General features: G+C 44.0%; 1 protein-coding gene and 1 pseudogene across 1 annotated transcript in view; both read right to left on the bottom strand.

Annotated features, from left to right (window-relative positions):
- The window catches only part of EPHB1 (EPH receptor B1), a 323,669-nt gene that overhangs the window by 177,106 nt on the left and 131,128 nt on the right, over nt 1-15,435 (bottom strand). The gene's annotated exons all lie outside the window — the stretch shown is intronic.
- Nucleotides 6,835-6,952, bottom strand: LOC111747408 (annotated as a pseudogene).

The following is a 15,435-nucleotide window of genomic DNA, read 5'->3' as shown; positions in this document are numbered from 1 at the left end:
ACTTGCGGGTGACATCTGAATTCTAAATGTCAGCTTAGTAGCTGTGAAGCAGTAAGTGATTGTGTTCACTCAGAGAGGACTCTTTCTGTAATAAAATTTTTCCTACAGCAGAAGTAAACCTTGTAGAGAAGCTGAATATAAGTTCCCAGTTTTATCACTGAACGCAATTTGGACAGAAAATCTGCTGCCATGGGGACCAACCGGATACACTGCACATAGAAAATGCGTGAAAAGTATTTGCTGATATGATTTGCTTGATAATATTCATCAGGATCATTTCCATGAATTTGAGTGAGGTATCTAGTATAAAAATAAATTGCTTCTCCCAAACCGTTTCCCAAACTATATTCTATAAGATGTCATTAGGCGTTCTGAGGAGAAAAGCTTCCTGTGGTCAAATAAGTTTAGGAGATGCGGAATGGTGGTAAAGACAAGTGAGCAAGGGCACTCTTATTGTGGCTGGACTCTCCTCCTCTCCAGGACATGAAGGGGCCCATTGGCAGAAGGGGAGGGAGTGGGGAGATGAGAAGGGCAGAGCCCACTGCCCTGCCAGGCGGGCCATCATTCCCATTCACAGCACGCCCAGCAGCAGAGCAGCTGGACACCAGCGCTGCACTTCATTCACCTTTCGCCACGTTCATCAAGTGAGATTGAGAGCAGAGGAATGAGGGAGACGCTGAGGCAGACAGAATGCACCAGCACAAACCCAGACCGCGGAGCTCCAGCCCAGCACAGTATGGCTTTTTTTTTTCTTGCTTCTAATATGGCTGGTTCGTTCCTCTCTCTCCCCATCTGTGCCTGTCCACTGCCTGCCTGACTCACTGCTCTCAGGAGCTTGGATGTGGCCCCCCAGGAGTCCCGTCTTGCCTCAGAGAACCCATACCAGCTTTGGAGGGGCTGACTCCTGAACAAAATCCCAATGTTTCAGTATTTGATTGCTCTCTACAGCTGATCAAATGTGATTTTCCAGTTGAAAGAGAAAAATAAGCTCACTAAAAAAAGGGAGTTAAAATGAAGCTAACCTAACAGACAAAGCCAGAGGACAATGCCTGAGCAGGTGGGGGCTCAGCCCTGCTGCCTAGGGTGCTTGGGGCTTTCAGTAAAGGCAGCAGGGACACGATTTTGTGTGTCCCTAAGGACACATGTACACCTGTATATACAGTATATGTGTATGTACAGATATATACATGCATATGATATATGTGCACATATGTCAGGGAATCTGATTTTGAGATTAGAAGATGTGGTCACCATCCTCAGAGAACCTTCAAGGAAGGAAGAGCGACTGAGGCCGTGTGCAATAAGGGGACAGAACCCCTCTAAAGATCTGCACTAGGGAACCAGTACTCAGACTTCTCAGTCCTGCGGAAAGAAAGAAGCAGGAGGGCGCCAGCGAGCATCACAGAGGGAATGACACAGCAGAGACCAGGGTTCTCCACGGATGCGGGAAGGTGGTTTAAAGCATGCATGGGGTTGGGGGTTGAAAGATTCAGGGTCTTGAGGACTTGATAACCCTATTGGCAGGTCACACCAGAACTTTCCCAAAGGAGACAAGACCAATAGAAAAGGAAGAAAGAGAGAATAGAGGAAGAAGAAAGGGGAGACAAGTGGTACTGTCCCCGGAGCAGGGTGCGAAGGAGCCGTCTGGCCTCAGCGCCGGATGCTGAGGGCTCACAGGCCTCTCCCATGGAGCCTGCCCACCATCCTTTTCATCTGTTCCCAGACCCCTTCTGCCTGTGACTTCTTGCTTTTTGGCCCTCTCTCCTATAAACCTTCTTCATCTAGGGACTCCTATTGGAAATGACACTCCAAAGTCATGCTGGGCTGCACGAGGCACGCGTGAAGTCAGGACGCCTTTGAGCCTGCATTGGCTCCTTCCTCAGCCCTTGCCTCCCCTGCTCCTGGGAGCAGAAGCAGCAGGAAGAACGTGACCATGATGTGCAGGGGGTCTGATGGCTTCTTGAAGGCATCCAGTAACCACCCTAAGGCGGGGTGGGGGAGTGTCAATGAGCAGGCCCAGAGGGGATGCCCGGTCTTGCCATTTGGTATTAGTGGATGTCCTTCTCTCAGCCTACATGGGTGGGCACTGAGCAGACCTGGGGAGGGGCAGGGCACCTTAAACAATAGGCACTTTGGCAGGAATCTTCTAGTGTGGCAGCCCTCGAGCTCACATCCTCTTTGCCCCCAGACCCCTCAGGCTCCTTGCTTGAAAGTTTCCCTGCTCCCAGAGCCCAGCCTCCTCCCACACGGCCACCCGGCACTCCCGCCTGTCTGTCTAGGAGGGCTCCAAGAAGCCCCAAGCAGCTCTGTGTGGCAAATGCATTTGGAAGCATGAAATCTGTTGGAAATCTAATGAGACCAGAGTAAAATAGACAGAATTTAACTTCTTTCTCCCAGTTCTGAATTTGATGTTGCCATCTCATGTCTGCTTGGTGGGGCCCTACCTTTGCTCAGAACTGGGAGAAAGAAATTAAATGCCCCAGGGCACGGTCAGCACACCTGAGTGAGTCTTCACAGCAGCTCTAGGGAAATCTGCTGCTGCAGGGGTAAAACAAAGAGCATCACATCAGCTTTGCCTTTGACAGGCCCTTCCAGACAGAGGCTCTAGAGAGTTCAAACACTTGCTGAGGAAGGTGCATTCTGGGAAGAGCTCAGCAGGGCTGATTCATCTAAAAAAGAGGAAGGATGTGGTGTCTGCAGAGCCTCAGCAGCTTGGAAGGCAGAGGTGGCCCAAGGGGATGAGCAGCCTGCAGAAGGGAGCCCCACCCCTGCCAATGCAGTGGGTGCTGGCCCTCTGGGAGCTGCGGAGGCAGCGGGTTCCAGATCTGCAGTGAGAGGCCTGATGCTCCACAGTGCTACGTAAGTTTCCTGGTAGCATGTCACTTAGCACTGGTGGCCCGAGTTCAGAAGTGGACAACATTCATTCTCTGGGCAGTAAGCATCTGATGGGTAAGCTATTGGTGCTAAGGAGGAGGAGACAGGGAAGAGCCGTGGGCCAGGCCAGCAAGTGGTGTGAGGGAGATCCCCAGGTGGAAGAGCCCTATGGGAGCGCTGTGTTTCCTGCTTCCCTATCTTTGGGGCCACAGGACAGGAAGGTGCAAGAATGGAGAGAGTAGGAGCCTCCCTACAGGCTGGAAAGAATGAAACCCATCCTGAGACCTGGGCTGTGGAAGCCTCACCACAGAAATGACGGCAGCCATCCTTTGTGGGCACCTATCAAGTGCCAGGCTGATGCTAGATCTTGCCTGCATGAGCAAAGTCATCCTCGAAGGTGGGCTATGTCACTCGCTAGCTGAGTGGCCATCAGGGATGAGTCCCAGTCACCTAATCTCCTTGTACCTTGGTGTTCCTATCTTAAAAAAATGGGAGTCATGGTACAAATTCTATAAGGATGCTGCAGAAATAACCAGGTAGCGCTTTGCACAGGGGCTGCCCACGGGAGTGCTCGGTAGCTATGAGCCAGCATTATGGTCGAGTTTTTCCTAAAAATGTAGCCCCAAAGGCAGAGGGAGAGTTAGGTACAATATGTTCTTTCAAGTGTTATGCATCATCATTTCATGAAAAGCAGATACAAACCAAATGTCCAACATTACAGAAATTGTTTTGTATATGATATTATACCCAAAGGTAGACAGCCAAATGGACAGCTACTAAAAAGAAGGTTTATGATTTTTATATCAAAATGCTTAGACTAGATTGCTAGGTATGCAATGGCAATAAACTAGATAATGAGGCTACATATTAAAGTAAACATACCAAAATATTAACAGAATTATGGATACTATTTGCCTACTTTTTTTTATTATGGTTAACGTTTCAAATTTTTGACATTAGGCATCTGTTAATTATATAATAAAATACTTGATTTACTTGAACAAAAACGAACATGAGAGCCAGAGATATATTACATAGGATATAAGGCATAAGGAGGCATAAGGGAACAGGATGCACAAGAACAAATGGATGGCTTTGGAAGAAGCTCCTCTAAAATCAGGGAAACACCCAAAAAGGAAAGGATGAAACCCATGCAGAGAAAAATAAAATCGAATGTATAATAAATGTGAGTTTATAAGGAATAAATATGCAGTGTTTGTGGAAACTGTGTTGTGTCTGGAAAAAAGAGCAGTAAGTATGTATATACAATGTAAATCTTTTATAATAAATCTGTGAAGATCTGAGGAGCTAATGTCAGTGCTAGCTCGTACTGTGAGAAGTCTGAAGCCCCCCACGGATGATCAGGATTTCTGATACAACAATAACAGGTTTAGCTGGCCAGGTTCTGAGTCAGCCACGCTACTTCACCTGGGTGTGATACCATCTGATGCCCACTACGGCAGAGGGAAGCAAAATGCTCAACATACGGCACACCCATCCTGACACCTTCTAGTGTCTCCCCAGAGCTCTCTGACTTTTCCTCTCTGCACCAGGCCCTCCAGGTCTCTGAAGACATTGCATCCCATCTTTTGTTCCACTCTCCTTTTGCTCCAGTTCCAAGCCATGCCCCCCTCTTCCGGAACGGACCCAAAATTTAAGGGCTCAAAGATAATCATTTAAGAAGAACCAATTGTGTGCTAGGTGCTGTGCAGGGTGTTGACCTAACAGTGAATGAGACAGGTGTGGTCTCCTAGAGGTTACTTAATATCAAGGTTATCTTGTGCCAGGTCAGACACAGAGTAGGTGTCTCATGCCTCGAATGAACGAGTGGGATAACTTAAACATTATTTACCCACTGTATTGGTCAGAGTTCTCTGGAGAAACAGACCAATAGGTTTGTGTGAGTGTTTGTGTGTGTGTGTAGGAAAAGAAACAGATTTTAAAGAACTGGCTCACACAATTGTGGAAGCTGGCAAGTCTAAAATCTGCAGGATAAGTCAGCAGTCTGAACACCTAGGGAAGAGTTACAACTCAAGTTCAAAGGCAGTCTACTGACAGAATTTCCTTTTCCTTGGGGATTCCAAGTCTCTCTCTTTTTTTTTTTTAAATGTAGGCCTTCAACTGATTGAATGAGGCCCACTCACATTATGAAGGGTAATCTGTTTAATCAAAGTTGACTGATTTAAATGTTAATCTCATCTTTAAAATATCTATACAGAAACACGTAGAATAATGTGTGACCAAATATGTGGATTCTGTGGCCTAGTGAAGTTGACATAATAAATTAACCACCGTACTAATCATACTTCTACAAAGGAAAAAATATCCAATCCTTGGAGACACCATGATTTGGTTACAGAGCTGGCAGAACCTAAACTCAAGTTCAATGCTGTGTTGAAGCAACTTCCTTCTTCCACTCTTCACCTCTTAAATAAAAAGCAAACATTTTTTTTCTTTTTGTCTTTCTCTAACCAGCCTTTTTCTTGAACCCAGAAACCTGATTTCCAGAGCTTATTCAAACTCAGAGACCATCCTAAAGAAGTCATCTATCATTCTGTTCAATTGTCCAGAATATCCCAAAATAGTTAATCAACAAACACCAGAGCTGCACGCACTGTCCCATCGGGCCCATTCCGTGGGTCCAGTGCAGCCTCTAATCTACCATATTTTTACACAACTGCAGTTTGATGTCTGCTGTGACCAGGGCTGAATATTGACCAGTTCTCTCTGCAAGGATCTGGATTTTTTCCATAAATACTCAAATAGGACCAATTCCTGTCTGTTCTAGACAGATTAACTCTATCCTGGCAAAGGTGTGTGTTAAATTAATAGGTTGCTCCACATGAAATTGCTGATATTTGACCTACGGAAACAGCATTTTCATATAGTTGAAGGGAAAATGAGCTCATCTCTTCATGGTCAGACCTCACCTTCCTTGGTATTCTGTTCTCTGTGGAGAGAGAATTTCCACTCCCTCAGTGGACAGGAATGAAAGATGTTGTTATTAAAAACAATCTAAAGTGATTTGAGAAGTGACAGCATCTCTTAGAGCAATGAGGTAATGCATCCAGCCTGCCTTCTCTGCCATTTAACTTCCTGACAGGAGGCACGGAACGTGAACAAATTGATTGTCCTGTACAAAGTCAAGTAAATAAATAGCAATGCTTAATGCAATCATTTTCCATATTGCCTCATCAAAACCCACACAGTCAAAGCCATTTATGAATTACGTAGGTCCCTAACATTGTCATCTTTTTACCGTGTTGCTCTCAAAAATGCCTGCAGGTGGGGAGAAATAGGAGAGCAGGTGCTAATCAATCTTGAAACTATGATAAGAAATGATTTAGAAAGATGACAGCTTGCTCGAACCATTCTTAAATTTTAAGAGGAAACCTGCAAGGGACTAAGCCATTAACAGAATAATAGAAAGGAGGTTTGGGGGTGGGGGTTGTTTATTATCAGGAAATAACTACCTTGGTGTTTTTGTCTTGCTTCAGGTTTTCAAAGAAAAATAAATAAACTATGGAGATAAGTAAAGTGGTTAGGACCCAGGACCAGAGCAAGGGTAGGCTAGAATAAAATGACTCTTCAATCTAGCTTGTTGCAACGATTTCTTATTTCCCTTCCTTTTGGTCATTCTCAAAGTACAGATAACAGAGTCCCAGAACATCAAGGATAGAAAGAAAGACTCTAGATATGATTAGTGTTTGGACATTCGAGTTATTCCATCAGCAACTATGAGTGGACCAGAGGCTCTCAGGCAAATACTCTTGAATGAGGTAACGCTCAAAGAGGCAAGAAGGAGACACTATGCCCTAGTGATCAAGGGCCACACATTCTCCCATGAAAAAGATGGGCCCCAAGAGACAGTGACCACAGCCTTGGTCATTAGTCTATGGTATAATGACAAAAATATGAAAAATGCAATGTTTTAATACAGATACGTTAAATTTTTTTTAATGCCTACAGCACCTGGTCTTCCTAGGTAGTCTCCTATCCAAGTACTAACCAGGCCTGACCCTGCTTAGCTTCTGAGATCAGATGGTTCAGGCTTGTTTAGGGTAGCATGGCCATAGACAAGTTTTTTTAATTGACAGAACTTTCCTTTATTATTATGTTCCTGCTACTTTAGGGGGTGAGGATTAAGGTGTCTTTTCTTCTAAGGGATTAATAGTGGCTATACATGGTTGTTATATTTTCAGTGGCCTCGCAGAAGAGTCACATCTAACCCAAAGGTTAGGTTAAAAAGTCAGTACGTAAGGCAAAATCCTTATAGCCTAATCCTTGAAAATCTCTCCATTAACCATTCCATGATGGCTTCCATGTATCCTCATATCACTCCCTCTAATTTGTTCTTAGTCAATGCCTTATATCAATTTGAATGCAAATAACAGAAAACTCACTACACATGAACTTAAACTCCAAAGGGAATGCAGTGGTTGTGAAGGTTAAAAGGGCAGAGGGAATCAGTTTCACTCCCAGGGTGAGGCCCCTCTGGTGCTTGTCCCGGAGTACCACTGGAAGCTCACAGCAGAACAACACAGTGGACTCAAGTTTCCAACCAGGAAGGGCACTCGGAGCACACAGTTCAAAGGTCCAAAAGTTAGTCCTTGAGTCCTGAATTTCTCGAAGGCAGAAGGCATGTATTGCCTCTGTCCCCATATCAGACCTGTCACAAAATTGGTGCTCAGGACTATTTAATGCATGAATGAATGAATGAATGAATGGCCAAATGTTCACTCTTCTCTGATCACATGTCGTGAGGGGTTTTAAAACATGTTCCCCAAAGTATCTGACACTCCTCCCACCAAGAGGTGCTGTCTATGTCTCCTCCCTTAAATCTAGGCTTATGGTTGTTTGATGAGTAGAATATGATGGAAGCTCTGCTGTGCCTGCTTCCAGGCTGAGGACTTAAGAAACCCCTGGCTGCTTTCAATTCCTGTCTCTTGGGATGCTCCCTCATAGAACCCAGCCATCATGCTGTAAGGAAGCCCAGGGTTCATGGGGAGGAAAGGTGTTTTCTGGATGCCAGCCCCAGCTGAGTTCTCAGTCGAAAGCTACCATCAACCATCAGATCTATACTTGCAGGAGCCTTTCCAATGATTCCAGCCCAGCATCATCCAATTGTAACAGTGTAAGATGAGGTCAGCAAGACATGCCCAGCTGATCCCAGCAAAGTCCTATAACTGTGAGAAATAGTGGTGAAATGATTGTTGTTTTTAGCCAATACATTTGTTATACAACAGATAAAGCACATTATGTGGTTTAGAGATGTAATCTGAGTCAAAGATTCAAACAAGGAGATGCTTTCCAAGATAGGCAAAGATCTTCATGGGTAGGCCCCTCTTTCACTCAGTTGCTGAAAGCTGAGTGCAGCCCAGTGGTGAGGGAGGAGGAACATGCTTGTAGACAAGTATAGACAGGGCATGCTTGTAGACAAGGCTGCTCTATTTAGATCCCAAAAGAGTCAGTGGAGCATGATGGCCAGAGGCCAAGTAGCAGAAGATGGCCCACTTCTGAGCCTGTGAGGAAGCATCCATAAGGGCTAGCACACCAGCTCTACAGGTCCCCACACCTTGTGTACTTAGCAACCAAAACTCACAGAGGAAGGAAGCATGAGTGAACTGACTGCTGGTTGTACATTTGAACTGTTCCACCATCTCCTGGGACAGACACTCATGTGTGGAAGCACAAAGCTAGATGATGCAGAAGCCATGACTGCTCCATAATCCAAGGTCCCTCAGCTTTGGTGTGAGGCTGTGGGCCCAGGAACAATGCCCACTACCCACCAAATGTGAATAGATCCGAAGTGGTGGGTGTGGTCACCAAGTGGCTACTCTGCCCCCGTATGTCCCATCACATCTGCTTCAAACCTAGGGTCATGGGCCCTTGGTGAGAGGAGAGCCTTTCTAAGACTTGAAGGAAGACTCGAAGGATAGACTAAAGGAGGCTTCTCCCCCGAGAGCTCAATCTGTAGTCATGCCCACCCTCTCCAGAGCCCTTGCTCTTGCCCTTCACTGACCCTTAAAGAGAACAAGCTTCAGTTTCCGCATGCTTCCTCTTGGAGGAATCACTCCACCGTCTAGTTCTTCACCTTGTCGATGTAGTTTGCTATCTGCTGTCTCCATTGCCTTTTCACTCCCTCAGTAACCCTCGAATATCCATCTCTCATCTAGAAGCACTGATGACATTTGGGACCAAATAATTTTTTGTTGTAAGGTGTAGTCCTATGCATTACAGAATGTTTAACAGTCTCACCTCTACCCACTATTTGCCCCTATACTCTCCAGTTTTGATAACCAAAGACAAATGTTCCCCAGGGAGAAAGAGGGAACAATTGCCTATGTTAAAGAATCACTGTCTAGAGTAAAAAGAGGCTTCCACAAAGGTGTGAATAAATGTTTGTTACGAGAAAGACCAAATGAATGGGGGAAATGAATGAATGAATCATGAATGGAGTGAGTGAATGAATCAATGCACTGGAGAGGAAGTATACTGCCCCTGGGAGCTCTGGGTACCTAAAACTGAGGGCTGCCAGCAAGGAAGCAGTTAATGAGTCTGCCAGTCCTACTGAGGTCCTGAATCCTCAATAGCCTTTTGCTAGCTATGCAGTTTGATGCATTTCCAATTAACAAGAAGACCTGCAGATGCCAATGGACCCGTAATAGGGTCACAGGAATGGGGATTCTGATAAGCCAGGCTGAAGAGCGTGACACAGGAAGCTCAAGCACCTCTCTGCCAATATGCTGATTCATTCTCTTTGTCAAGCTGCAATTTGGAATGACAGTTTCTCACCTTCTGTTTCCCCAGCTGCCATCTGCAAAGGGTACTTGCTCTAATTTGCCTAGCATTTCTCCTCTCTTGACCTTTCTCTAAGCTATAGGTTCTCTTCCACTCTCTTCCTCCATCAAAATCTTTTTTGGAGTTCACTGGACTGCTGTGTGCTGTGCCTCATTAAGGTAGGACCAACCAGTGAACCTTTGGGCTAAAGATCAACAGACTTTTCAATTGAAGGATTACCTAATCCTTGAAAATCTCTCCATTAACCATTCCATGATGGCTTCCATGTATCCTCATATCACTCCCTCTAATTTGTTCTTAGTCAATGCCTTATATCAATTTGAATGCAAATAACAGAAAACTCACTACACATGAACTTAAACTCCAAAGGGAATGCAGTGGTTGTGAAGGTTAAAAGGGCAGAGGGAATCAGTTTCACTCCCAGGGTGAGGCCCCTCTGGTGCTTGTCCCGGAGTACCACTGGAAGCTCACAGCAGAACAACACAGTGGACTCAAGTTTCCAACCAGGAAGGGCACTCGGAGCACACAGTTCAAAGGTCCAAAAGTTAGTCCTTGAGTCCTGAATTTCTCAAAGGCAGAAGGCATGTATTGCCTCTGTCCCCATATCAGACCTGTCACAAAATTGGTGCTCAGGACTATTTAATGCATGAATGAATGAATGAATGGCCAAATGTTCACTCTTCTCTGATCACATGTCGTGAGGGGTTTTAAAACATGTTCCCCAAAGTATCTGACACTCCTCCCACCAAGAGGTGCTGTCTATGTCTCCTCCCTTAAATCTAGGCTTATGGTTGTTTGATGAGTAGAATATGATGGAAGCTCTGCTGTGCCTGCTTCCAGGCTGAGGACTTAAGAAACCCCTGGCTGCTTTCAATTCCTGTCTCTTGGGATGCTCCCTCATAGAACCCAGCCATCATGCTGTAAGGAAGCCCAGGGTTCATGGGGAGGAAAGGTGTTTTCTGGATGCCAGCCCCAGCTGAGTTCTCAGTCGAAAGCTACCATCAACCATCAGATCTATACTTGCAGGAGCCTTTCCAATGATTCCAGCCCAGCATCATCCAATTGTAACAGTATAAGATGAGGTCAGCAAGACATGCCCAGCTGATCCCAGCAAAGTCCTATAACTGTGAGAAATAGTGGTGAAATGATTGTTGTTTTTAGCCAATACATTTGTTATACAACAGATAAAGCACATTATGTGGTTTAGAGATGTAATCTGAGTCAAAGATTCAAACAAGGAGATGCTTTCCAAGATAGGCAAAGATCTTCATGGGTAGGCCCCTCTTTCACTCAGTTGCTGAAAGCTGAGTGCAGCCCAGTGGTGAGGGAGGAGGAACATGCTTGTAGACAAGTATAGACAGGGCATGCTTGTAGACAAGGCTGCTCTATTTAGATCCCAAAAGAGTCAGTGGAGCATGATGGCCAGAGGCCAAGTAGCAGAAGATGGCCCACTTCTGAGCCTGTGAGGAAGCATCCATAAGGGCTAGCACACCAGCTCTACAGGTCCCCACACCTTGTGTACTTAGCAACCAAAACTCACAGAGGAAGGAAGCATGAGTGAACTGACTGCTGGTTGTACATTTGAACTGTTCCACCATCTCCTGGGACAGACACTCATGTGTGGAAGCACAAAGCTAGATGATGCAGAAGCCATGACTGCTCCATAATCCAAGGTCCCTCAGCTTTGGTGTGAGGCTGTGGGCCCAGGAACAATGCCCACTACCCACCAAATGTGAATAGATCCGAAGTGGTGGGTGTGGTCACCAAGTGGCTACTCTGCCCCCGTATGTCCCATCACATCTGCTTCAAACCTAGGGTCATGGGCCCTTGGTGAGAGGAGAGCCTTTCTAAGACTTGAAGGAAGACTCGAAGGATAGACTAAAGGAGGCTTCTCCCCCGAGAGCTCAATCTGTAGTCATGCCCACCCTCTCCAGAGCCCTTGCTCTTGCCCTTCACTGACCCTTAAAGAGAACAAGCTTCAGTTTCCGCATGCTTCCTCTTGGAGGAATCACTCCACCGTCTAGTTCTTCACCTTGTCGATGTAGTTTGCTATCTGCTGTCTCCATTGCCTTTTCACTCCCTCAGTAACCCTCGAATATCCATCTCTCATCTAGAAGCACTGATGACATTTGGGACCAAATAATTTTTTGTTGTAAGGTGTAGTCCTATGCATTACAGAATGTTTAACAGTCTCACCTCTACCCACTATTTGCCCCTATACTCTCCAGTTTTGATAACCAAAGACAAATGTTCCCCAGGGAGAAAGAGGGAACAATTGCCTATGTTAAAGAACCACTGTCTAGAGTAAAAAGAGGCTTCCGCAAAGGTGTGAATAAATGTTTGTTATGAGAAAGACCAAATGAATGGGGGAAATGAATGAATGAATCATGAATGGAGTGAGTGAATGAATCAATGCACTGGAGAGGAAGTATACTGCCCCTGGGAGCTCTGGGTACCTAAAACTGAGGGCTGCCAGCAAGGAAGCAGTTAATGAGTCTGCCAGTCCTACTGAGGTCCTGAATCCTCAATAGCCTTTTGCTAGCTATGCAGTTTGATGCATTTCCAATTAACAAGAAGACCTGCAGATGCCAATGGACCCGTAATAGGGTCACAGGAATGGGGATTCTGATAAGCCAGGCTGAAGAGCGTGACACAGGAAGCTCAAGCACCTCTCTGCCAATATGCTGATTCATTCTCTTTGTCAAGCTGCAATTTGGAATGACAGTTTCTCACCTTCTGTTTCCCTAGCTGCCATCTGCAAAGGGTACTTGCTCTAATTTGCCTAGCATTTCTCCTCTCTTGACCTTTCTCTAAGCTATAGGTTCTCTTTCACTCTCTTCCTCCATCAAAATCTTTTTTGGAGTTCACTGGACTGCTGTGTGCTGTGCCTCGTTAAGGTAGGACCAACCAGTGAACCTTTGGGCTAAAGATCAACAGACTTTTCAATTGAAGGATTAATGCTTTAGACCAGAAATTAAATAACTTATTCAAATTATAAAGATACCGGTGGGGGGCGGGGGGTGGAGAAAATATAGATGAGAATCAAGTCTCTTGGATGGCAGAGTCTAAGGTCATCACCTAACATCATTTCAGGTAACTCTGTGGGCCAATGGATCTCACGTTTATAGCTGAAGAGAAAATCTAACATTTATTATTCCATTCATTAACTATTTACCAAATATCTACCACCTGCCCTGCCATGTGCTAGTTGCTGGGGATACAAAAAAATAAGAAGCCGTCTTCACTGAGCTCACATATTTAGCAAAGGAAAGAGGCACACATACGAATAATTACAATAAAACGTAGGTAGTACTATAGTTTGGAAAGAACAAAGCATTTGCTAGAGCAGCAGTTCTCAATTTTTTTTTGGTCCTAGGGTCCCTTTACATTCTTAAAAATTATTGAGAACCTCAATAATAAATTCATTACATTTAACACAAATAACTATATTTTCGACAAAAAAAAAAAAAGAGAGGACTGGCATTGCTTTATGGTTTTGCAAATCTCTTTATGTTTGGCTCGACAGAAGACAGCTGGATCCACACTTCTGCTTCTGCTTCAGTGTGATGTAGTATGTCATTTTGGTTGAAGTACATAAATAAAACCCACATGACACAGATATGCAGTTGGAAAAAGGAAAGGCATTATAGCAACCTTGTCAGGTAATTGAGGATATTCTTTAATACTACACCAAAACTCAATATGCATACTTGCAAAGTGGAATCTTAAACTGAATCAATGGATTTTGCAATAGCGTTATGTTAAAATACATTCATTTATTTTGAATTATTCATGGAACTTTACCAATGTTTGGCTTGGCCACATCATGTATTGGTCAATATGGCAACTTGCTAGTACACGGAGTCGTGCAGATCTTCCAAATGTTGACACATTACATCACACATTATCAAAAAACTACATTCATAGTCAAGTTTCAGAAAGCTGTCAAGTTTTCCAAAACTCTAATTTTCACTTGAAACTCAAATTTTATCACTAGTAACCAATACGTTTAGTCATCTTCCTTGGAATGGTAGTCTCACTCTTTATATTTTCAAGAAAATATCTGCCAAATATTTAAGTCTGAATAGTCATAATTTGTGTGTCTGTTGTTCTTTCAAGTAACAAATAACATTCTTTGAAAAAATGGCTAGTTCAACTTGCAACTCAAATAATCACATGAATGCTTTTCCCTGAGAAAACATGATACTTCAGTATGCAGCAAAAGTGTTCTATTTGAACTTACCATTTCATCACACTGAATGTTAAAAGACCATGTATTCATAGATTAAGAGGTAACAAAATTAGTAACATTTACTACTTCATAAAAGACATTGTTAAATGAAACTGGCATTGTTTTTGTTTGCTTGCTTGTTTGTTTTCTTTTCTTTTCTTTTCAGTGACTGTTGGTAAAGCACAGAATGACCACTAGTACACGCTTTGTAGTTTACCTGACTACAAAGCCAGTATTCTTAATTCTGCTAAGGCAAGAACTAAGAATACTGGCTTTGTAGTCAGGTAGATCCAAGTTTTATCCACTCTTCACACAAATATAAACACAGTGAAATAAGCAGATGGCATGTAATTTTTACTATGAACATAGTTCTGACTTTGAAGGATCTCCTGGGGTTTCGTGGAACACACTTTTGAGAACCTCTGTACTATGGTAGTATGAAACTCTTCAGTATTTCTCAAGCAATCCTGGACAACTATCTATTGCTTCTGAGATTAAATACATGAATAACAAAGAAAATACAAAAGGTGAAAATGTAGAGAGAGAAATATTTCAGGAAAGATAAAGTCTATACATTAATGCATAAGCTCAGAATATAGTTGAATTAAGCAGGTAGCTTAATTTAGCTTAGAAGACATCACTTTAAAAACAACCAAATGTGTTAAAACATTACAGACCTAATTAATATGTTTTCTCATAATAATCGGTAGTATTTATTAAACATTTACTAAAGGACAGACATTGTGCTGAGATCTTTGCTTATGTTAATTTGTTTGATCTTTCCAACAACCCTATGAAACAAATATAATTACCTCCATTTACAGGCCAAGAAACTAAGACTCAGAGGGGTGAAGTAATGTACCTCCATATTAAACATTAGTAAATAAGAAAGCAGAACTGCGATTGCAAACTTGGCTCTGTCTGAACAGGAAGCCGGCATTCTTAGCCTCTCTACTCTGCAGCATCTTGGGCATGGCCAATTGCACAGGCTGAGCTGTTACTCTGCTGCTTGCTGAGGGCTAGATGCCAGCCTGTATCCATGGGGACTGGTCCCTCAGGACAGAAGCAGGCATAGCTGCTCTTCTCCAGGAAAGCATGGCTCTGCCACATTTCTGACCCCTCAGGAGACGGTCTTGCTTTCCAACGACTTCCACTCTCTGTATTTGTTATAGTAGCAACAGCAGCACCAAACTCCCCATAAACCATCAGGCCCTCCACCACTACCACACTTGGGACATATACAGAAATGTCTGCCTATTGACATCCTGGGGAGCAGCAATAAATATAGGCGGATCTCTTTTTTTTTTTTTAATTAGTGGTTTGAAAGTGAGACAAATTCAGTTTTAATTAAAATCCATTCCCTAATAAATTATACAAAATCTACCTTCCAGTCCATGACTGTCCTACTCAGTCTCAGTGCAAGCCCCACCCTGACAGTCGGCCTGAGAAGAGCAGAGTTCTGGGGAGACACCCTGGGCAGGGTTGACACAAGATCACTCAAAAGCCAACATGCCCCGTCCTCAGTGCAC

This window comes from Pteropus vampyrus, unplaced genomic scaffold (genome assembly GCF_000151845.1).
Source record: "Pteropus vampyrus isolate Shadow unplaced genomic scaffold, Pvam_2.0 Scaffold220, whole genome shotgun sequence".
Lineage (NCBI taxonomy): Eukaryota > Metazoa > Chordata > Mammalia > Chiroptera > Pteropodidae > Pteropus > Pteropus vampyrus.
The sequence above is the reverse complement of the archived record's forward strand: the minus strand, read 5'-3'. Positions and strand labels throughout refer to the sequence as shown.